The 23,739-nt window shown below is 37.8% G+C and overlaps 1 pseudogene; it reads left to right on the forward strand.

Annotated features, from left to right (window-relative positions):
- The first annotated feature begins 22,013 nt into the window (after positions 1–22,013).
- Positions 22,014–22,180, forward strand: LOC129642430 (uncharacterized; annotated as a pseudogene).
- Positions 22,181–23,739: the final 1,559 nt, after the last annotated feature.

The raw sequence follows: 23,739 nt of genomic DNA on the forward strand, positions 1-23,739 counted from the left end.
ACCACATTTACTTTATATAACTTGACCTTTATATACTGTCAAAGGCCAAGTAATAAGAGTGACTTTTAGGCAAAAATAAGTTTCAAACTTCTGAAAATTTAAAGAAAGTTTGCACAAAAGGAAGTTTCTATAAGTGACAATTTCTATTTTCATCTCATTTTGTAAGTGATTATATAATAATAAAACCTGGTGATGTGAGCCAAAGGAACACTTTATTCATGCAACATAAATTATTTCTGAGCCACTCCATGCTTCTTCCTCTGCCATTCCTATTAGAGATAATTGGTATAATTCATGTATTCCCTGGAATCTTGTGAGCCTACAAATAGCATTGTAATTATAACTTCAAATTTTCATAAAATGTTATCAAACCTGAAAACCTCCCACAATTCTATACTATACTATTCTAACCACAGGTTGATTGTCTTTACCGTGATCTCAAAGGAGGAAAATACACTTTGTTGAAGGAATATGATTAATCAGTTAATGAATGCTATTTTCCCCATTTAATTATTTGTGCATTTATAATTAATTATGAGTATCAATTCAAAATATCAAAATCTCTCAGATCAGATATCATCTCTATGAAGAAAGTTGGGTTGCCATTTGTTTATGAAGTGGTAGTGCACTAATGCATATAAATATATTTATACCTTTTCCCTGAAGAAATCCCTTATACTGGACTGTGAACTTTACCCTTAAAGGAGTGATATTTTTACTCATCTTTGTATTTACAGCATTGAGCACAGCGTCTGACATGGTACATTTTATGGACAAGATAACTGAAGGAAAGTAAGAAGGAAAGAAGTGAGAGAAGCAGGAGGGGAAGTGGTTGAGTGGGAGGGTAGGTCTTCTGAAGACGAGTGAGCTAAATTTCATTTTTGAAGCAATAATTTAAATATGAATAGCATAAATATTCCCACGAACACTTGGTTAGTAGAATCTTTAATTCAGGGCAAAACCAAAAACCAAATGATCTTGAGGTTTATTCATAGGTAAGGTAAGTTGAAGAGCAAATTTTTTTTGTTTTTGCAGTTAAAGACAACTATGGTAAAAAAGATTCAGGAGCTTCAGGAAGCATGAAGGAGAGGGGCTCCCTCTGCACCACTAGCGAAGTCCCTCCTTCACTTCTGAAGGGTACAAAATTTTAAGTTGGTGGTCTTTTTGTCTCAACACTCAAATATTTCACTCCACTTTCTTCATGCTTGCATGGTTTCTGAGGAAAGGTCAGATGTAATTATCTTCTTTGCTTTTCTGCAGGTAAGAGTGTACCATGTTTTCTTTCTTTAGCTTCTTTCAAACATTTTTTGTCTTTTTCTGTAAGTTAAATACAATGTGCCTAATTTCCATATAAAATAGCTATTTTGGTATTAATTCTGGTAGTTGTTTTCTGAGCTTTCTGGAACTGTGATTTCAATTTGGGGAAATGTTTAATCATTGTTGCCTCAATTATTTCTTATATTTGTATCTTTCTTTCCCTTCGATATTCCCATTATATATATGCTACACCTTTTGTAACTGTCCTCGTATTCTTGGATATTCTCTACCATTTTCTTTTTTCTTTTTGTTTTTGCTTTTTTGTTTTGAACATTTGAAATAACACATCTTCAAGCTCAGAGATTTTTTTCTTAGCCAGGTCCAATCTACTACTGAGCCCATTTAAAAGCATTCTTCATTTATGTAATAGGTTTTTTTTTTTTTTTTTAATCCTCAGCATTTCTTTTTAATTTTTTTTTTTTTAAATTCTATCTCTCCTTGCATTGCCCATCTGTTCTTACACAGTATTTCTTTTACTCTTTATAGCCTTCAGCAGTGAATCATAGCTGTTTTAAACTCCCAGCCTGGTGATTCCAAAATCCTTGCTATATCTGGTTCTGAGGCTTGCTGTGATTTTCAAATTGTGCTTTTGCCTTTTGCTATGTCTTGAAACTTTGTTCTAGATAGCTAGACATTGAGTACTGATAAAAGAAACTATCATAAATTGGACTTTAGTGACAGTGGTAAGATGTGGTGGAACTTCATAGAACTCTCCTCACCTGGCCAAACTTGGGTGGGATGGGATGGCTGGAAGAGTCTGGAGCTGGGTATTTACCTTCTCTGCATGAATGCCAGAATTAGCTGGAACTGGCTATTTCCCTGCCTCTAGGTCAGTTAGACTATTTAAAACAAATAAAACCACTGGGCTAATCTCTGGTGGCTCAGACAGCAAAGTATCTGCCTGCAATGCAGGAGACACTGGGTTCAATCCCTGGGTTGGGAAGATCCCCTGGAGAAGGAAATAACAATCCACTCCAGTAGTCTTACCTATAGAATTCCATGGACAGAGGAGCCTGGTGGGCTATATAGTCCATAGGGCCGCAGAGTCGGACATGACTGAGTGACTAACACCGTCTCTAGTGAAATATTTCAAAATAGTTACTTTTCCCTCCCCTTGCTGGAATCATGAAGGGATTTTTGTCTGAAGTTTACATTGAGAACCAGGTCTAGCTCTTAGAGACAACATACGAAATCGTGGGGGCCTCTCTGAGCAGCTTCCTCTGGAGTTTCACTCTCACATTCGTTCACACAGAACCTCCTGTCGCTTGTCAGGTACAGTGTAGGTTTTCCTACACCAGCCCTAGTTCCCTCCAAGGTTTCTGCTCATGAGTTTGTGCTCCAGCACATTGTGATTCCCTGTATTCACCTTTCTCTCCAATATTGGGGGCAGTGATTTCAATTGTCTATCAGATCTAAGAGTTATGTTCTTTTAATGTATAAACATATAGTCATTATTTTAATATGTGTTATATGTAAATGCATATAATGTATACACACATTACCACTGTGTAGATTTTATTATGTATATTATGCATATATGCACTTCTAATAAATATATATGCACACTTCTAATTAAATTTTATGTAATTTTAATGAATATCAGAAAATATAACTCATATATTTTGATCTAACAATGTTCTAATATGTTATGTTAGTCATATCACAGTACACAAATCTCTTGGCACCCATAAAAAATTCAATTATTCACCTCATATCTTTGATACTCCTTTGCCTTTGATAGCTTCAAATTTTAGAATTCCTCAAGGAATATAGATTTCTTTGAAAATTGGAGAGAAAATAAAAAAAAAAAAGAGGGAATAAATTTTGGTATTTTCAAGCCCCAGGGATTACTGAAGCAGTATTTGTTAAGCTATTATATATTATATTCACTGCTATTCCATGTTATCTAATAATCAGAGAAGGCAATGGCGACCCACTCCAGTACTCAGTAGATAACTTTAAGGCCTCCTATGACTGTTTCTACATGTATAAAGAGATGTTCAATTAGAATTCTAATTCAATTAGAATTTATTTTGTATATTACAGCCACTGCTTCAAAATACCGTGTAATTGAGAAACATTTCTCCTTGATTTTTTTAAAAAATAGGATCTCTTTCCATTTCCAATCCATAACCACCTAGCCTTTACTTGCCATTTTATGCCTATTACAGAGATACAGCAAAAGTTTTTGTGTTTCTGTTTTCAAAGTCTCTGCCCAAATAAATGTATATCCCCAAATAATGATAAGATAGAGACTTGTATCTCTCATCTCAACGTTTGCCATATGATGTATTTTCACCCTCTCATGATGAAGTGGTCATCTTAGACCTTGATACATGTTTCTCTTTGAAGGTAAACTGTCTCTTTATGAATTATTCTTTCAGTAGAATACATGTATATACACTTAATTATTCCTGTTTTCAGCCTTTGATCATAATCTATGAAAAAGGAAGATCTTAGAGTATCTGAAGTAGTGTTGTATTGCGAGTGAATTTTCTAAAATAGAATAGTCTCCCCGAAGACACACCACATTCCTCTTCTTCTGCTCTAGATTATCTTGGGAAATGAATGGCTGATTTCTTTTATCACTATAGTTTTTCTATTCTTTCCTATAAATTTAATGTATAGCAGGTAAGATTGGAAAAATGAAAATACCAGTCTGATGAATGGCTATACACCTTAGAAAGACAAAAGCATTATAAAAATTTTAAGTGACACAGAGATGAGTTGGGGCTAAAAAGAAAAAATACAGATTAGAAAATTTGACTTAAGTTATTTTTAAGTGTGGTGATTGTTGGCTATCAGTATTAATGGGAGGTAAACATAGCACTAAATGGAAAAGAAATGCATTTTGTAAACTAACATGGAATAAACTGCAAAGCTCAAGTCAGTTGCCATCAATTTAAATGTATTTTTATCATTTCTATTTTGTATGCCTTCCCATGTAGCACAGTGATAAAGAATTCACCTGCCAATGCAGGAGACACAAAAGACTCAGGTTCAGTCCTTGGGTCAGGAGGATCCCCTGGAGGAGGGCATGGCAACTCACACCAAAATTTTTGCCCGGAAAATCTCATGGACAGAGGACCTGGGAGGGCTGCAGTTCATGGGCTGCAAAAAATTGGATAAGAGTGAGCACACAGTACATATGCACTCAGTTAAAAGAACCCAAGATAATCTTTCAGCTCATGAGTACTTTGTTCCGAGGCACAGATAACACTAATGAACTGGACTACATTGCATATAGTAAAATATATATTATGTATCCAAGATTTCGGGCTTCCCAGGAGGTGCTAGTTGTAAAGAACCTGCCTGCCAAGGCAGGAGACATGAGAGACAGCTGATTGATCCCTGGGTCATAAGGAGGGCATGGCAAACTACTCCAGTATCCTTGCCTGGAGAGGTCCATGAAGAGAGGAGCCTGGTGGGCCTACAGTCCATAGGGTCACACAGAGTTGGACATGACTGAAGTGACTTTGCACGCATGCACACATCCAAGATTTCTATAAGTGTATGATTTTATTTTAATTCTTGTCTCTTATTGATGAAAGTAAATAAAAAACCCTCAAGATACATCAATGAAGTAAATAAACTACATTATCTTAGTTGGTATTTGTTTTTAATTAAAAATATTCATCCTTAATTCCTTCCAGTTTGACAGTGAACAGCAAGCTTTGAAAATCCAATGTTAAATGAGCTGATCCAGATTTAAATAAATTCAACACAATTCACTTTGAGCATAGTTTCAAAAGATTACTTGTCTCATGATTGAAGCAATAAGCAGTATGAGTTAACAACTCTCTACTCCTAATCCCTGAAGAGTGTTCTGCTTTCTAAAGCTTAAGAAGAAAGAAAGATTTATGGGAGATGATCTATATTTTTCCAAATATATCATTAAGACATTTTTCAAATAACTTTTATTATTCCTTCAATGAAAATTTATTGACTGCCTGATGTATACAAAATGCAACCTCAATTCTGAGGATAAGAAACAGACAAATTTTGTCCATAGTCTCAAGAAACTAAAAGACTAGTAGAAAATGAGTAATCACAATGTGATTTAGTAAATGCTGAAAGATTGTGAATGCAAGATAAGGGGTGGGGCAAAAAGTTACCAAGTTGACCTGGGTATAATTGCGTTAGTGAAAATGTTACCAGAGATAATTACAGAGCCTGGGATATAGAATAGAATCATGAAGTACAATTGTTTTTGGATTAAGGGTTAAAAAAGATTTAAGATAATCTCTTTGTCACTTCTTTTCACTTGAGTCCATGTATCCTGTTCCTAATGCCTTTGCATATTGCATGTGTGGTCAGTCTCGTTCTACTCTTCCACCTTATGAACTGTAGCTTCAGGCTCCTCTGTCCATGGGATTCTCCAGGCAAGAACACTGGAGTAGGTGGCCGTTTCCTCCTCCAGGGGATCTTTCCGACCCAGGGATTGAACCCAAGCCTCCTGTGTCTCCTGCATTGGCAGGCAGTTTCCACTGTACCTCCTGGCAAGCCCTCCCTAATACCAGTGGTTACACAAAACACGAAAGCAGTTTCTAAAAATCACCCCTATCCTTTCTTTTCCACAGTGAAACTGTTCAGTATATGACATGCTGATATTTGTAAAGCCAGATATCAATAAAATGCCCCTCAAAAAACAAAGGGGTATTACTAATTGATTGGCTACACTTCCTCTTCATGGATACAGAAAGTTCAGAAAAAACAACACTTATTTCAGGGTGTAAACTCTTCCTTTGGCAGTGTACATAACAGAGGCGGGAGTACACTCACCAAGAATGTTTGATTTAATGAGGCAACAGACATCTGAACATTTTAAAGGTAGATTCTAATCATGCATACTATTTTTTGTTCTAGCTAGGTTAATTAAATTTCAAAGACTGTTTTTTAAATTGATTAGACTATAAATTTATGCTTGGTTTTGCTGAATAATTTTTTTTCAGTGAACTAATTTTCTAAGAACTAATTAAAGGAATGAAGATATTTTGGATAACATCATTATTTCCCTGATTACATATTTTTATATAAGTAAATTGCTTATGAAAACCATGAATTTCTATTTCCAAGACCATAATAAAAACAAAAGTAATTTTTACCATTAGATAAAGTAAGATATTAATCTATATTGGACTTTTTCAAACTAAGTCAATTAAGGCCTATTAATTAGTGTATGTCTGAACATTGTGTAGAATTCAGCCTTTGAAGATTAACTAGTGTCTTTTATCTAATAAATGTTCCTAAACTAAAAGAAAATTGTTTTTCATGAGATTATTTATTCAGTGTGGTTACCTGTAATTTGGAGATTAGAAAAATGGAGAGCCTTGTTGACATAGATTCTCAGGCACCATCAGAACCTGATTCGGGAGTGGGGACAGAAATGGGATTGCTGTAATTAATGAGCAATGCCACTTACTAAAGAGCCTCTTGATGAAAGTGAAAGAGGAGAGTGAAAAAGTTGGCTTAAAACTCAACATTCAGAAAACTAAGATCGTGTATTCTGGTCCCATCACTTCATAGCAAATAGATGGGAAAACAACGGAAACAGTGACAGATTTTATTTTGGGGGGCTCCAAAATCACTGCAGATGGAGACTACAGCTTGCTCCTTGGAAGAAAATACTTTGGCCACCTGATGCCAAGAACTGACTCATTTGAAAAGACTCTGATGCTGGGAATGATCGAAGGCGGGAGGAGAAGGAGACGACAGAGGATGAGATGTTTGGATGGCATCACCGACTTAATGGACATGAGTTTGAGTAAACTTCAGGAGTTGGTGATGGACAGGGAAGCTGGCATGCTCCAGTCCATGGGGTCGCAAAGAGTCGGACACAACTGAACAACTGAACTGAACTGAACCACTGACTCAAGAAAGAACAGAAGCACCTATTTATTGTGCCATATATTTGCATTTGTTTGCTGAAGTTAATGGAGAAGGCAATGGCACCCCACTCCAGTGTTCTTGCCTGGAGAATCCCAGGGACGGGGGAGCCTGGTGGGCTGTCATCTCTGGGGTCGCATAGAGTCGGACATGACTGAAGCGACTTAGCAGCAGCAGCTGAAGTTAAATACAACTAAAATTCTGTAATAGGTTAGATTATCATGATTTCAGCAAGTCCTCTGAGCCTTCTTTTACAGTAGAGTTGTTTGCTCTCTAGCTCTAATAGCAATTACTAAACGTCTTCAAATGCTTAACTCAGTTGTCCCATCTGTATGAAAAGAAACATGAATTCTGCTATCCAAATGATAACTACTTACTCTATCCATATAGCTTTCATTTTCTTTTTGCTCACACTGGGATTATTTAACTGCTACTAGTTTAAAAATGATACCATTTAAATTTAAAGTGCCTTTGGATTCTTTTTTTCATAATTATGTTTTTGTGTCATTTATCAAGGTTAGTACATGCTGGTAGTTCTTAAGCTTTATTGTACATGTTAATTACCTGGGAAGTTGTTATAAATGACTAATTCTTGTGCCTTATCCATAATTACTGATTAGACTCGCATGGTATGGTCTAGGAATCTGCTTTATAATAAGTTTCCTAAGAAATTCCAATTCAAATTATTGGGAGATTACATGAGGCTGGTTACTAAAGTAATTCATTTTGTGCTTTCAGTTGAAATACACCCATTTAGAAATTTCATAGGTCGCACAAAGAAACATATTTTCAGCATGAATCATCTTGCGCCTTAGTTTAAGGATTTTAAATTTAAATCTTTGTCCTCTCTGGTTGTGAACCCAGTAAGCCACCACCACTTCCATCCGTCTATTTGCTAGCTAACATCTGTGTGAAAGCTTCTTCCCACACTAGCAGCCTGTATGCCAGCCAGTCACAGGACGACCAAGTTTGGAATGCTATTCTTATATAATTGCTGCCTGTGGAACATGGTACCGCTGTGCAGGATGCTAGTTCATTAGTTATGAGTTAGAGCGGAACTTGAGCATTAAAACCAGAAACTCTTCATTTCCTTCAGCTCAACTTGAGCCTCCTCCGCTCTCTGTGCAGAAGAGGCTGATTCCAATCACAGAATCAGGTGAGCACACCCACCCAGAGTGCATTTACTCACTAGCAGCAGGCCGTCTTTCTTTCCTCCAACTTAGCTCCAAGGGACTGCCAGCTGCAGAGCAAATGTACTGCAGTCCCCTTGAGTGGAAGAACTGATTTGTACTGAGTGGGAAATTGATGAAGGATGTGTGATTCTAGTCAATTTCACTCACAATGGGTAAGAAGTGCCTGTGCAAGAGCTGGTACAGCACTTCCAGAGCAGCTGCTACCTTTTTCCTGAGCTCAGTGAAGATGCAGAAAGAAAGATGGAGCAGATAAGAAACAGGGAGGCAAATGTGCAAACCTGACTTATTTTCTGTCTTTTCTATTTATTTTCTATCTTAGAACTTACTGTATTTTCTCATTAAAAAATGAGCATGTGGTCATAGTGTTACCTAAGACAATGCAATTCCCAAATGGTTTATAAAACTCCCAATGATACAGGCTTTATTTTTAGTATGCTGCACAAGAGGGAACAGGTTTGTTTATATTTGGGGATGTTATTATTATTATTTTTTGTATATATGTGCTTGTTTTCAGAATATTAGACCACTGGCAAACCTGGAGTCTTCATGATGATTGTAGATAAACATTTACTTCAATGCATGCACTTTAAGAAACCGGCCAAACTAAATGTCTAATGTGGCAGTGTCACTTAGAACAAGAAGAATAATAAAATCATGCAGTACGGTTTTGGTCTCATCACCTCATGGCAAATAGATGGCAAAACATGGAAACAGTGGCAGAATTTATTTTTTGGGCTCCAAAATCACTGCAGATGGTGACTGCAGCCATGAAATTAAAAGATTCTTGCTCCTTGGAAGAAAAGCTATGACCAACCTAGATAACATATTAAAAAGCAGAGACATTACTTTGCCAACAAAGGTCCTTCTAGTCAAAGCTATGGTTTTTCCAATAGTCATGTATGGATGTGAGAGTTAGACTATAAAGAAAGCTGAGCACCAAAGAATTGATGCTTTTGAACTGTGGTGTTAGAGAAGACTCTTGAGAGTCCCTTGGACAGCAAGGAGATCCAACCAGTTCATCCTAAAGGAAATCAGTCCTGAATATTGATTGGAAGGACTGATGCTCAAGCTGAAACTCCAATCCTTTGGCCACCTGATGCAAAGGACTGACTTATTTGCAAAGACTCTGATGCGGGGAATGATTGAAGGCAGGAGGAGAAGGCTATGACAGAGTATGAGATGGTTGGATGTCCTCACTGACTCAGTGGACATGAGTTTGAGTAAGCTCCACGAGTTGGTGATGGACAGGGAAGCCTGGCACTACAGTCCATGGGGTCGAAAAGGGACACAACTGAACGACTGAACTGAACTGATGATTTCTGCAGTTCTCTCACAGTTATCTGCACACTGCTGCTAAGTCACTTTAGTTGTGTCCGACTCTGTGCGACCCCATAGATGGCAGCCCACCAGGCTCCCCCGTCCCTGGGACTCTCTGGGCAAGAACACTGGAGTGGGTTGCCATTTCCCTCTCCAATGCATGAAAGTGAAAAGTGAAAGTGAAGTCGCTCAGTCATGTCTGACTGTTAGCAACCCCATGGACTGCAGCCAACCAGGCTCCTCCATCCATGGGATTTTCCAGGCAAGAGTACTGGAGTGGGGTGCCATTGCCTTCTCTGTATCTGCACACAGAACTAACCAATTATCCGAAATCACAGGAATGAAAGTGCCCTTCTAGCCATTTTTACACCTAAGATTCTGCTATCCCTTCTGCATCTGCATTCTTACTTAGGATAGTAACTCTTTACCCCCTAGACTGCAAACGTGCCCAAGTCTTTCTCATGACAACACACACATTCTCACTCAGGCTTCCCTCTTCAGGTTCAGATATCTTTCCCTAGCTCTTTTAATTTTGCACCTAATTTCTTCAGTCTATTGGTATGGTATTTCAATGATTTTCCATTCATTTCTTGTTGCACTAACATCTATATGTGTCTACTAAAATTACTCTGAAAAAACAATTCAACCGACAAATTCTGTTTGTCTAAGAACAACAGACATTCTGTACTTTGTTACTGATTCACTGATTTTTAATATTTTTAGTATCATTGACCATATATTTCTCCTTAAAATAATTTGCCTGTTGAATTCTGTGATGTCATTTACCTGCTTCATCTTCCATTTAAACACTAGTATTTCCTGGTGGCTCAGACAGTAAAGAATATGCTTGCAATCCCTGCAGAACGGATCCCCTGGAGAAGGGAATAGCAACCCACTCCAGTATTGCTGCCTGGAAAATTCTGTGGACAGAGGAGCCTGGCGGGCTACAGTCCATGGAGTTACAAAGAGTCAGACGGGACTGAGCTACTAACACTTTCACTTTCATTCCTTCATTTACCTTGTTTCCTGTTTATCTATTAATTAAATTCTGATATTTTCTGGAGTGCCTACCTTAGCTCTTTCCTCTCAAGAATCACTCACATAAGTTTATCTATAAATGCTATGTTATTGACTGTAAATATGCTACAAGTAACACATTCCCAATTCATATTATAGAATATCAACTTGAGCCTATTCCTTCTTTCTCATTTTCACCCCATTTCAACTGTGGCTTTCTTCTCAACTTTTTTCCCTCTCTCTGGAAATATTAGTACCATCCATTCAATCACCACACCTAGAAATCCAAGCAGGAATCTTGATTTCTACCTTTCCCTCAACTTTCACATTGAAACAGAAAATCATTCTAATTTTGTCTCAGTATTTTCTTGACCCTCTTGTTCTTTCTCTTTTTTCCTGCTTCCACTATGACCCTTTCAACCTTCATCATCTGTTATGTCACTTTGGCACAAGCTCCTCGTTGCCAATAGAATTGAATCCAGATTCCTTAACATTGCTTTTTAGAACATTCATGACAAATCTCCAACTATAATCCTTTCTTGCTTATCTCTTGCATGCTTTAGCAAAAGCTCTCCTGTTGTTCTTAGGAAACATCAAGCCCTTCTAGCTTCCTTACTATACTAATTTTTTTCTTCTCTGTTTACAAACCATCCTTTCTACACAGAAGTCTGTTATTCTTTCTTATTTAGCTAATTCCCAATTTTGCTCAGCTATTCACCTCCAAGAAAATTTCTTGAACCTTAGGCTAAATTGAATTCTGATTCATGACTAAACAAAATAAAATGGATAACATTATGGATTTTTTGCCCCAAGAAACCCAAAATAGAAAAGCATTTATATTTATCACTAAATATGTCTGTAGGAGAGAAGTACATATCATCATTAGCATTAAAAAATAGTGCTTTTATAGTTATGAAATCTGCCTTCCTTACTCTAGCTTCTAAGTAGCATTTTATTAATCTAAGATTTTATAAGATTTGTCTGGAGCAGAAAAGGAAAATACCTGAGTCTGTAGTACCTTTAGCAATCTGGCAAAAGTCACAACACAATCATCTGTATCAATCTTCTGTGGCCAGGATTTGGGCTGTGGATCTGGAAACAAAAATAAACTACATAAGTCTAAATGTTTTTCAACAATTAGACCTACTCATTGAAGATATGCAACATATGTTCATTTCACTTACAACTACAATTAGAGAATCAGTATTCACTTATCGATAGACAACAGTTAAATTAGGAAAATAGTTTTGCAAAATGCTTTTCTTTCAAAAAGAAGATATTTAACTCTTTGTACATCAAAGCATTTTCAGTGCAGAGTATTTGGTCATCACTGAATGAGTTCAGTTTGATCTACAGCCACATTCTGACCCCAAAAATGGGAACAATTAAAACTCTTTAAAGAGAACTTCCAGTATCAGAGCTGATGTGTAAAGAGCTTGGCAGTCATCACTTCTGTCCTTACAACAAGAAAAAGACAAAAAAACCTAAAAATCAAGGATTCTACTTGAACAAATCAGAGAGCCAACCACCACACCAAAATCTGTAGAGATGTGCTCATTCAAAGAGACACAGCAAAGATTTGGTTACTTGGAGCAGAAGCTGTTTTGACAAATCACTTTAGTCTGAGTGTGGATTTCAACTTGAAAGTAAAGAACTCTTAGAGGCAAAGCCAAGTTTAAGCTTTTGTGTGTGTTTCAGTTCAGTTCAGTCGCTCAGTCATGTCTGACTCTTGCGACCCCATGAATCACAGCATGCCAGGCCTCCCTGTCCATCACCATCTCCCGGAGTTCACTCAAACTCACGTCCATCGAGTCGGTGATGCCATCCAGCCACCTCATCCTCTGTCATCCCCTTCTCCTCCTGCCCCCAATCCCTCCCAGCATCAGAGTCTTTTTCAATGAGTCAACTCTTCTCATGAGGTGGCCAAAGTACTGGAGTTTCAGCTTCAGCATCATTCCCTCCAAAGAACACCCAGGACTGATCTCCTTCAGAATGGACTGGTTGGATCTCCTTGCAGTCCAAGGGACTCTCAAGAGTCTTCTCCAACACCACAGTTCAAAAGCATCAATTCTTCGATGCTCAGCTTTCTTCACAGTCCAACACTCACATCCATACATGACCACTGCAAAAACCATAGCTCTGACTAGACGGATCTTTGTTGGCAAAGTAATGTCTCTGCTTTTGAATATGTTATTGGTCATAACTTTCCTTCCAAGGAGTAAGCGTCTTTTAATTTCATGGCTGCAGTCACCATCTGCAGTGATTTTGGAGCCCCCCAAAAATTAAGTCTGACACTGTTTCCACTCTTTCCCCATCTATTTTCCATGAAGTGATGGGACCAGATGCCATGATCTTAGTTTTCTAAATGTTGAGCTTTAAGCCAAACTTTTCACTCTCCTCTTTTACTTTCATCAAGAGGCTTTTTAGTTCCTCTTCACTTTCTGCCATAAGGGTGGTATCATCTGCATATCTGAGGTTATTGATATTTCTCCTGGCAATCTACCTCCAGGAAATCACACCAGCTTCTCATAATAAACATATAAGAAAGATGCCCTGTAACTATGTCAGGGTATGCATGTGTGCATGTATGCTAAGTCACATCTGAATCTTTGCTCCTCTGTCCATGGGATTTTCTAGGCAAGAACACTGAAGTGGGTACCATTCCCTCCTCCAGGGATCTTCCAAATCCTGGAATTGAACCCACATTCCTTATGTCTCCTGCATTGGCAAGTGGGTTCTTTACCAATAGCACCAGTTGGGAAGGCTTCCCTGTTGACTTAGTAAAGAATCTGCCTGCACTACATGAGACCTGTGTTCAATCTCTGGGTCAGGAAGATCCCCTGGAGATGGGAATGGTTACCCCTTCCAGTATTCTTGCTTGGTGAAATCCATGGACAGAGGAGCCTGGCAGGCTACAGTCAATGGGATTGCAAAGAGTCATACAGGACTGAGGGACTAACACACACATGCCAGGGGAGGGGAAGAGTAATCAGTGGAAATAATTCCCTGAGCCAGCTCCATAACACAGTCTTACTCTCTAGGGGAAAAGCTTGCTACAGCATTATCCCAGTCAGGGGAAGGGCATTCCTTTCACTTCAGCCTTCTGTAGTCTTTCTGTGTCAACTAAGCTGGGAAATAATCAATAGGATTCAGAATATCACTGAAATGGATTGAGAAGAATCATGTCCATGAAAGGTTGAGGTATAGGAGAGAAGGGGAAAAAAGTAATAATGTTGGGGAAGAATGTTGGGAAAGTCACAATCCTCTGACAAATGCTATTAAAAAATGAGATTTCATTAGATTTTAGAAGTATCTTTATCCATACATTTCTAGAATGACTCCAATGTAATACCAAAGAATATTGCTGAAGGAGACACAAGGGTGAGTTCTTAGAAAAGCCCAAAGTGAAGGTGAGACAAAAACAAAGGCACCAGAGTAATTTGAAGCATCTGGCACCTGTAGCTACAGAAAACTTTAAGAAGCACTTGATTCCTAGCTAAACTAATGTAGCATTAGCAGTAGTCATTCAGTCGTGTATGACTCTTTGCAATCCCATGGACTGTATCCCACCAAGCTCTTTTGTCCATGGGATTCTCCAGGCAAGAATACTGGAGTGGGTTGCCATTCCCTTTTCCAGGGTATCTTCCCAACCCACGGACTGAACCCCGGGTTTCCTGCATTACAGGCAGATTTTTCAGCATCTGAGCCACCAGGGAAGCCCTAATGTAGAATCTCTCACTAAAGACCCATTTCCTTTAATGACATCAGCCACCTCTGTTGCCTTTCAACAACAACAACAAAAGTTACAAAAAGTCCTGTAGGCAAGGAAGACGCATCCTGAAAAGGTAAAACAAGCATTGCAGCCAAACAAAGATGTGACACATATGTTGAAATCATCAAGCAAATAATTTAAAATAACTATGGTTTATTTGTTAAGAACTTTAATCAGAAAAAAGTAGATAACATGCAAGAACAAACATGAGAAGAGAGATGGAAAATCTCAGAAAGAATAAATAAAGTGATGTGGGAAAAAATCCAGTATGATATAAGTATAGAATATCTTATATAAATCTACCAGTAGACTTGACATGGCAGAAGGAGAATCAGTGTTGTGGAAGATAGGTAAAAAGAAACTTCGGAAATTGAAATTCAAAAGAAAAAGATTGAAAACAACACACATATGAAGAGCTATGAGATAATTTCAAAGAGTGTAATACATATAAATTTAAAACCAGAGCAAAAAATATAAGAAAACAAAATAAATTAAATATTTGAAAATATAATACCTGAGAAATCTCTAAAATTAATAACAAACACCAAACCACAGTTCTACAATGCTTGGAAAGCAAGTAGGGTAAAGTTAAACAAAAACAAGCAAACAAAACAAAAACAAACAAAAATGAATGAAAAAGCAATGTAGAATGGAATTGTTTCCTTAATTTCTCTTTCTGTTTTCTCATTGTTAGTGTATAGGAATGAAAGGGACTTCTGTGTGTTAATTTTATATCCTGCAACTTTACTATATTCATTGATTAGCTCTAGTAATTTTCTGGTGGTGTCTTTAGGGTTTTTTAGGTAGAGGATCATGTCATCTGCAAATAGTGAGAATTTTACTTCTTTTCCAATCTGGATTCCTTTTATTTCTTTTCCTTCTCTGGTTGCTGTGGCTAAAACTTCCAAAACTATGTTGAATAGTAGTGGTGAGAGTGGGCACCCTTGTCTTGTTCCTGACTTTAGGGGAAATGCTTTCAATTTTTCACCATTGAGGATAATGTTTGCTGTGGGTTTGTCATATATAGCTTTTATTATGTTGAGGTATGTTCCTTCTATGCCTGGTTTCAGGAGGGTTTTATCATAAATAGATGTTGAATTTTGTCAAAGTCTTTCTCTGCATCTATTGAGATAATCATATGGTTTTTATCTTTCAATTTGTTAATGTGGTGTATCACTTTGATTGATTTGCAAATATTGAAGAATCCTTGCAATCCTGGGATAAAGCCCACTTGGTGATGATGTATAGTCTTTTTAATATGTTGTTGGATTCTGTTTGCTAGAATTTTGTTGAGGATTTTTGCATCTATGTTCATCAGTTATATTGACCTGTAGTTTTCTCTTTTTGTGGCATCTTTGTCTGGTTTTGGTATTAGGGTGATGGTGGCTTCATAGAATCAGTTTGGAAGTTTACCTTCATCTGCAATTTTCTAGAAGGATTAGGATAGGTGTTGTTGCTGCTGCTGCTGCCGCCAAGTTGCTCCAGTCATGTCCGATTCTGTGCGACCCCACAGACGGCAGCCCACCAGGCTCCCCCATCCTTGGGATTCTCCAGGCAAGAACACTGGAGTGGGTTGCCATTTCCCTCTCCAATGCATGAAAGTGAAAGTGAAAGTGAAAGTGAAGTCAGTCAGTTGTGTCTGACCCTTAGCAACCCCATGGACTGCAGCCTACCAGGCTCCTGCATCCATGGGATTCTCCAGGCAAGAGTATTGGAGTGGGTTGCCATTTTCTTCTCCAGGATAGGTGTTAGCTCTTCTCTAAATTTTTGGTAGAATTCACCTGGAAGTCATCTGGTCCTGGGCTTTTGTTTATTGGAAGATTTTTGATTACAGTTTTGATTTCCATGTTTATGATGGGTCTGCTAAGATTTTCTATTTCTTCCTGGTTCAGTTTTGGAAGGTTATACTTTTTGAAGAATTCATCCATTTCTTCCAAGTTGTCCATTTTGTTGTCACATAGTTGCTGATAGTAGTCTCTTATGGATTAAAGATCTAAATGTAAGACCAGAAACTATAAAACTCCTAGAGGAGAACATAGGCAAAACACTCTCTGACATAAATCACAGCAGGATCCTCTATGACCCACCTCCTAGAATAATGGATACAAAAGCAAAAATAAACAAATGGGACCTAATTAAACTTAAAAGCTTCTGCACAATGAAGGAAACTACAAGCAAGGTGAAAAGACAGCCTTCAGAATGGGAGGAAATAATAGCAAATGAAGCAACTGACAAAGAATTAATCTCAAAAATATACAAGCAGCTCATGCAGCTCAATACCAGAAAAATAAACGGACCCAATCAAAAAATGGGCCAATCTCTTTCTTTGAACTTCTATAATGTGAATGTTAATACACTGTTGTCCTAGAAATTTCTTAAGCTGTCCTTATTTAAATTTTTTTTCCCTCTGTTTAGCTTAAATGATTTCCACTGCTCTGTCTTCAGTTTTGCTGATCCACTTTATATATCATCTAATCTACTCTTGATTTTGTGTTTTTATTTCAGTTATTGTATTCTTCAGCTCTGATTTGTTCTTTTTTATATTTTCTAACTCTTTGCAGAGGTTCTCACTGAGTTTGTCTATTATTCTCGCAAGATTGGTAAGCATCTTTATCATCAGTATCTTGACTTCATTGGATAAATTGCTTATCTCTATTTAACTTAGTCATTTTTCTTATATTTTGTCTTTTCCTTCATTTGAAACATATTCGTCTGTCTCCTCATTTTGCCTGATCTCTGTGTTGTTGTTGTTTTTTTTTTTTTTTTAATAACTATTAGGTTAGTTACATCTCCTGATCTTGGAGCAGTGACTTTATGTAGAAATGTCCTTTGGATCCCAGCAGCATACTCCCCTCTGCCACCAGAGTTAAGTGCTCCAAGAGTGAACCCTGTGCGGGCTGTGTCTTTGTGTTTTGATGGGGTCAGCTGCTGTGGGCGTGAGGGTAGACAGGGCTGACCCTGGCCCAGCTGGCTGTGCAAGCTGCTTCTTGCAGTTGTTGTGGGCCCTTTGGTGGGTGGGGCTGGCCCCAGGCACTAATAAGGTAAGAAGGAGGATTCCAAAATGGCTCTTGCCAGTGCCATGTCAGCATGAAAGAATGAGATTTCCAAAATGTTTTCCTCTAGCATCTTAGTTCCCAAGGAGAAATCCAGCTGCCTCTGGCCTTTGTGGGAGAGGCTCCAAGATCAATAAGTGGGTCTGACACAGATGTCTTTCAAAGGACTTCCTTTGTGCCAAGACTCAGAGCATGTGAAACTTTGCAAGCAATATTTAAGCGCAAAGTCTCTATTTCCTATAGATCTCTATTTCTTCCAAATGTAAGCCCCGATGGCTTTCAAAGTCTCACTTTCTGGGGGCTCTTCTTCCTGTTGCAAGATATTCAGGCTGGTGTGGAGCTCTCTCTCCTTGCTCCTGGGGGAGGACCTCTGTGGTCGTGGCATCCTTCCCACTTTTAAGTCAATCTGAGGCAGGCCTCTTGACAGGCAGGCCATCTTTGTCACTCTTACCCACTTCATTATGGTTCCTTTTATATATTTTTAATCGTGGAAAATCTTTTCTGCTTATCTTCAGGTCATTCTCATAGGTAGTTGCTCTGTAAGTAGCTTTAACTTTGGTATGCCCATAGGGAGGATGAGCTCAGGGGTTTTCTACTCTATAAACTCTATCAACTTGATCCCTTCCTCATAAAGCCAATTCTTTAAGTAAAATAAGAATTATAATTTATATTTCCTAAGGCTGATGATTAAATGTATATGCAGCCTATGGTATTTAATAAAAGTGTTATAAGAAAACAAAATTATAGGCAGAAAGAATATGGTGGCTATGAGAAAAAGCTAGAAAACAAAATGAAATGTTTCTCCTTTTAGCAATTTCTTTAGGAGCAGGCCCTCTGTTTTCACAAGTATTGGTCTAGTCAAACACAATTTGAAAATCTTTTTCTCTAACAAATTGTATTTCAACCATAGAAATTGCAGTTATGGAATATTTGTGAGAACATCTATTTTTGTTATTTTATTAAGGAAAATATCACAGCAACCCACTGGGTCTTGTTTGTATCAACATTCTTATTGGTAGAAAGTAGTTACTTCAAGACAATTATACCACAATATAAATTCAAATACCTTTTAACTAAATTTCTTACATAGGAAAGGAGGAAATGGAAAAACAATATAGAAAAATAATGATATTAGTGACTAGTTTTGAATATAAATCCCTTGGGAAAGTATTTTCTATTCTATTTAATCTTTCCTCAAAAGTACTCATGATCTTCTTTGCAGAAGACTATATGATATACCTTGTGAGTACAAACAAGTTTCTTAAATGAAAAGGAATATACCATATAAAATTTTCATAACTTTTTTTTCTTTTTTTTTTTTAATTTTATTTTATTTTTAAACTTAACATAACTGTATTAGATTTGCCAAATATCAAAATGAATCCGCCACAGGTACACATGTGTTCCCCATCCTGAACCCTCCTCCCTCCTCCCTCCCCATTCCATCCCTCTGGGTCGTCCCAGTGCACCAGCCCCAAGCATCCAGTATCGTGCATCGAACCTGGACTGGCAACTCATTTCATACATGATATTTTACATGTTTCAATGCCATTCTCCCAAATCTTCCCACCCTCTCCCTCTCCCACAGAGTCCATAAGACTGTTCTATACATCAGTGTCTCTTTTGCTGTCTCGTACACAGGGTTATTGTTCCAAGCATCTTTTCTGACCACAATGCAGTAAGATTAGATCTCAATTACAGGAGAAAAACTATTAAAAAATCCAACATATGGAGGCTGAACAACACACTGCTGAATAACCAACAAATCACAGAAGAAATCAAAAAAGAAATCAAAATTTGCATAGAAAAGAATGAAAATGAAAACACAACAACCCAAAACCTGTGGGACACGGTAAAAGCAGTCCTAAGGGGAAAGTTCATAGCAATACAGGCACACCTCAAGAAACAAGAAAAAAGTCAAATAAATAACCTAACTCTACACCTAAAGCCACTAGAAAAGGAAGAAATGAAGAACCCCAGGGTTAGTAGAAGGAAAGAAATCTTAAAAATTAGAGCAGAAATAAATGCAAAAGAAACAAAAGAGACCATAGCAAAAATCAACAAAACCAAAAGCTGGTTCTTTGAAAGGATAAATAAAATTGACAAACCATTAGCCAGACTCATCAAGAAACAAAGGGAGAAAAATCAAATCAATAAAATTAGAAATGAAAATGGAGAGATCACAACAGACAACACAGAAATACAAAGGATAATAAGAGACTACTATCAACAATTATATGCCAATAAAATGGACAACGAGGAAGAAATGGACAAATTCTTAGAAAAGTACAACTTTCCAAAACTCGATCAGGAAGAAATAGAAAATCTTAACAGACCCATCACAAGCACGGAAATTGAAACTGTAATAAAAAATCTTCCAGCAAACAAAAGCCCAGGTCCAGACGGCTTCACAGCTGAATTCTACCATAACTTTTTTTTCATTAAAATTTTTGGAAAGAATTGGGAAACGCTGGGCTTCTCGCTTCAAATATGAAAAATAAGGGAAGTTAGGGATGTAATGAGTATAAACCTAAACTAATTTCAGGGCTTCTCCACTGATTCAGCAGCAAAGAATCTTCCTGCCAATGCAGGAGCTGTGTGGTCAATCCCTGGGTTGGAAATATCCCCTGGATAAAGAAATGACAGCCAACTCCAGTATTTTTGCTTGGAAAATCCAATGGCCAGAGGAGCCTTGTTCAGTTCAGTTCAGTCACTCAGTCGTGTTCAACTCTTTGTGACCCCATGGACTGCAGCACACCAGGCCTCACTGTCCATCACCAACTCCCGGAGTTTACTCAAACTCATGTCCGTCGAGTCAGTGATGCCATCCAACCACCTTATCCTTTGTTGTCCCCTTCTCCTCCTGCCTTCAATCTTTCCCAGCATCAGAGTCTTTTCCAGTGAGTCAGTTCTTCGCATCAGGTGGCCAGAGTATTGGAGTTTCAGCTTCAACATCAGTCCTTCCAATGAACACTCAGGACTGATTTCCTTTAGGATGGACTGGTTGGATATCCTTGCCGTCCAAGGGACTCTCAAGAGTCTTCTCCAACACCACAGTTCAAGAGCATCGATTCTTCAGCGCTCAGCTTTCTTTATAGTCCGACTCTCACATCCATACATGACTACTGGAAAAACCATAGCTTTAACTAGACAGACCTTTGCTGGCAAAGTGATGTCTCTGCTTTTTAATATGTTGTCTAGGTTGGCCATAACTTTTCTTCCAAGGAGTAAATCTTTTAATTTCTTTTTTTTTAATTTTATTTTATTTTTAAACTTTACATAATTGTATTAGTTTTGCCAAATATCAAAATGAATCCGCCACAGGTATACATGTGTTCCCCACCCTGAACCTTCCTCCCTCCTCCCTCCCCATACCATCCCTCTGGGTCGTCCCAGTGCACCAGCCCCAAGCATCCAGTATCGTGCATCGAACCTGGACTGGCAACTCGTTTCATACATGATATTTTACATGTTTCAATGCCATTCTCCCAAATCTTCCCACCCTCTCCCTCTCCCACAGAGTCCATAAGACTGTTCTATACATCAGTGTCTCTTTTGCTGTCTTGTACACAGGGTTATTGTTACCATCTTTCTAAATTCCATATATATGCATTAGTATACTGTATTGGTGTTTTTCTTTCTGGCTTACTTCACTCTGTATAATAGGCTCCAGTTTCATCCACCTCATTAGACCTGATTCAAATGTATTCTTTTTAATGGCTGCATAATACTCCATTGTGTATATGTACCAAAGCTTTCTTATCCATTCATCTGCTGATGGACATCTAGGTTGCTTCCATGTCCTGGCTATTATAAACAGTGCTGCGATGAACATTGGGGTACTCGTGTCTCTTTCCCTTCTGGTTTCCTCAGTGTGTATGCCCAGCAGTGGGATTGCTGGATCATAAGGCAGTTCTATTTCCAGTTTTTTAAGGAATCTCCACACTGTTCTCCATAGTGGCTGTACTAGTTTGCATTCCCACCAACAGTGTAAGAGGGTTCCCTTTTCTCCACACCCTCTCCAGCATTTATTGCTTGTAGACTTTTGGATCACAGCCATTCTGACTGGTGTGAAATGGTACCTCATAGTGGTTTTGATTTGCATTTCTCTGATAATGAGTGATGTTGAGCATCTTTTCATGTGTTTGTTAGCCATCTGTATGTCTTCTTTGGAGAAATGTCTATTTAGTTCTTTGGCCCATTTTTTGATTGGGTCATTTATTTTTCTGGAGTTGAGCTGTAGGAGTTGCTTGTATATTTTTGAGATTAGTTGTTTGTCAGTTGCTTCATTTGCTATTATTTTCCCCCATTCTGAAGGCTGTCTTTTCACCTTGCTAATAATTTCCTTTGATGTGCAGAAGCTTTTAAGGTTAATTAGGTCCCATTTGTTTATTTTTGCTTTTATTTCCAATATTCTGGGAGGTGGGTCATAGAGGATCCTGCTGTGATGTATGTCAGAGAGTGTTTTCGGCCTTTTGGCTAAGATCAAGTGTAGTATCTGTTCTTATCAGTAAATCTTTTAATTTCATGGCTGCAGTCACCATCTGCAGTGATTTTGGAGCCTAAAAAATAAACACTGTTTCCATTGTTTCCCCATCTATTTGGCATGGAGTGATGGAACCGGTTTGCCATGATCTTAGTTTTTTGAATGTTCAGCTTTAAGTCAGCTTTTCTCTCTCCTCTTTCTATTTCATCAAGAGGCTCTTTAGTTCCTCTTCACTTTCTGACATAAGTGTGGTATCACATGTGTATCTGAGGTTATTGATATTTCTCCTGGCAACCTTGATCCCAGCTTGTGCTTCATCCAGCCTGGCATTTTGCATGATGTAGTCTGCATGCTGCTGCTAAGTTGCTTCAGTCGTGTCCGTCTCTGTGCAACCCCATAGATGGCAGCCCATAAGTCAAATAATCAAGGCGATGATACAGAGCCTTGACGTACTCCTTTTCTGATTTGGAACCAGTCTGTTGTTCCATGTCCAGTTCTAACTGTTGCCTCTTGACCTGCATAAAAATTTCTTGGGAGGTAGGTAAGGTGGACTGGTATTCACATCTCTTTAAGAATTTCCCACAGCTTGTTGTGATCTACACAGTCAAAAGCTTGGCATAATCAATAAAGCAGAAGTAGATGTTTTTCTGGAATTCTCTTGCTTTTTTTATGATCCAACAGTTGTTGGCAATTTGATCTGTGGATCCTCTGCCTTTTCTAAATCCAGCTTGAACATCTGGAAGTTCATGGTTCATGTACTGTGAAGTCTGACTTGGAGAATTTTGTGCATTACTTTGCTAGCATGTGAGATGAGTGCAATTGTGTGGGAGTTTGAGCATTCTTTGGCATTGGAATGAAAATCGACCTTTTCCAGTACTGTGGCAACTGCTGAGTTTTCTAAATTTGCTGACATATTGAGTGTGGCACTTTCATAGAATCATCTTTTAGGATTTGAAATAGCTCAACTGGAATTCCATCACCTCCACTAGCTTTATTCATAGTGATGCTTTCTAAGGCCCACTTGACTTCACATTCCAGGATGTCTGGCTTTAGGTGAGTGATTACACCATAGTGGTTATCTGGGTCATTGAGATCTTTTTTGCATAGATCTTTGTGTATTCTTGCCACCTCTTCTTAATATCTTCTGTTTCTGTTAGGTCCATACCATTTCTGTCCTTTATTGTGCCCATTTTTGCATGAAATATTCCCTTGATATCAGTAAATGAGGTCATAAAAGAGTCTTGCATGACTTAGCAACTATATAACAACAACAACAAACTGATTTCAGCAGTATTTCCCTTAGAAAGATCTTTTTCTGGATCTTAGAATACACTTATTTTTTAGTACTAAGGAAAATGTCTGAAGAATAACTGTTTTGAGCTAAGAAATCATACAATAGTTATTTTGACTGAGGTACTGTAAAGTGAGAATAAAATAGAAGGCTTACTTATTCAATTACATAATCATAAATAAAAATATTTATTGAAAACTAGTCTGTGTAATAAGATATGAGCTGTAAGTACCTCATTTTATTTAAAATTGGTCAATAATTATTTTGTTCATGACAATCTATTCCACAAAATATGAGTATTTTACCTTACATATTTAAGGTAAAATGTCATTTTATATTGAAGTTATAAATAAAAATTACACTATTCTTGAAGATCTCACACTTTATTTGTAAGTTTTTTGTTTTTT

This window comes from Bubalus kerabau, chromosome 1 (assembly GCF_029407905.1).
Source record: "Bubalus kerabau isolate K-KA32 ecotype Philippines breed swamp buffalo chromosome 1, PCC_UOA_SB_1v2, whole genome shotgun sequence".
Classification (NCBI taxonomy): Eukaryota; Metazoa; Chordata; class Mammalia; order Artiodactyla; family Bovidae; genus Bubalus; species Bubalus kerabau.